General features: G+C 56.9%; 1 non-coding gene across 1 annotated transcript; it reads right to left on the reverse strand.

The window, feature by feature from the left end:
- Positions 1 to 387: 387 nt before the first annotated feature.
- On the reverse strand, positions 388 to 526 carry LOC127318208 (small nucleolar RNA Z247). Its single transcript, XR_007861762.1, has one exon. It is a non-coding gene; the product is annotated as a small nucleolar RNA Z247 (small nucleolar RNA).
- Between the last annotated feature and the right edge of the window lie 1,158 nt (positions 527 to 1,684).

Raw genomic sequence — 1,684 nt, forward strand, 5'->3', positions numbered from 1 at the left:
AATTGGTGTCGACGCCGTACACCAACGATGATCCAGCCGGCTTCTCCTCGCCGGTGTACTCCTTGTTGAAGCGCTTCCAGCACTTGATCGCCGTGTGCCCGTACTTGGCGCACACCTGGCACTGTGGGTTGCCATTGGCATCAAATGGCTGTTGGCTGTTGGGGCGGCCAGAGTTGTTGGTGAAGTTGCCGCCCCCGTTGCCGTTGCCGCGCCCACCATCGCCGCGTCCGCGGCCGCCACCGCGACCACCGCCACGATAGCCTGAGCGACCACCACCGCGGGAGGCAAGAATGACAGAGGAGGTACCACCGCCTCCTCCTTGCAGACCACCGAAGCTGAGCGGGCCACCCGATCCCTGAGCCCCGCCGTTCTGGATGTCGAGACGGGTCTCAAAGTTTAGGAGGTGAGCGTAGAGCTCGGACAACGGAACCGGATCGGCCCTGGTGGTCATCGACGTGACGAGCGGATTCCAATCCGCATCCAGTCCGGCGAGGATGTACGCCGTCAGATCGTCATCGTCCATCTTCTTCCCGGCGGACACCATAGCGTCGCCGAGGCTTCTCATCCGAGCGAAGTACTCGGAGACCCGCTTTTCTCCCTTCTGGGCGCTTGCAAGTTGCATCCTGATCTGCATCACCTGCGCCCGGGATTGCGATGAATACATCACCGTCAGTGCCGCCCACACTTCGGCAGAGTGTTCCAGGGACGACACTTGGATCAGCACCCCCCTCGTCAGCGAGGAGAGGAGGAAGCCAAGGACCTGCTGGTCCTGAGCCACCCACACGGCATACGCGGGATTGGGGACCACCTGAGTCTCCGTGCCGCCCTTCTCGAGATCGACCTCAATGTCGATGGTCTGGGGCGGCTTCTTTGCCCTGCCATCAAGGAAGCCAACAAGTTGGCGCTCCCTCAGAGGCGGCATCACCTGCGCCTTCCAAAGAGGAAAGTTATCCCCTCCGAGCTTCTCTGTCACGACACCGGCCTGCGGAGCCGAGAGCTGCATGGGGGAGAACGAGGATGAGGAGGAGCTAGACATGATGGAGGAAGTAGGCTCTGATACCATGTAAAAGTTCAGAAGAGATTGGTTTCGGTGTACCTCAATGGGTGCCGATGGCTTTCCTTATATATGCCTCAATGGCTACAACATCTCAACAGATTACAAGGTAGTTAGCACCGGATTCAATCTAACAAACCCCAGCGTCTATCTCTAACTATTCGTGGAGTACAAGCCAAGGTATATCTACATACGGTTACAGTCTAACCTTCTAGAACAACTCGTTTAACATATATAACTTCAAGCACGATGGCTATCACAAGGTAAAGTGCATAAGTAAAAAGCTCGGGTATAGAGATAACCGAGGCACGCGGGAGACGATGATTTATCCCGGAGTTCACACTCTTGCGAGTGCTAATCTCCGGTGGAGAGGTGCGGTTGCTTAGTGCTCCCGAATGCCACAAGAGGCTCACCTTGAGGTGTGGTTGCTCGATGCACACCAACGCCACAAAGGCCTCACCCCAAGATGCGGTACTCACACCACACACTGAACGCCACGAAGGCGCCTCACCTAAATCTCCGGTGACCCTCGCCACAAAGGCCTAGGTCACGGTTCCACTAAGGGATTTCCTTCGGGGCGGAAACCGGGCCTTACACAAAGATTGGGGCACACATCCACAACTTAATTGG

The sequence above is a fragment of the Lolium perenne genome, chromosome 7 (genome assembly GCF_019359855.2).
Source record: "Lolium perenne isolate Kyuss_39 chromosome 7, Kyuss_2.0, whole genome shotgun sequence".
NCBI classification, from domain to species: Eukaryota; Viridiplantae; Streptophyta; class Magnoliopsida; order Poales; family Poaceae; genus Lolium; species Lolium perenne.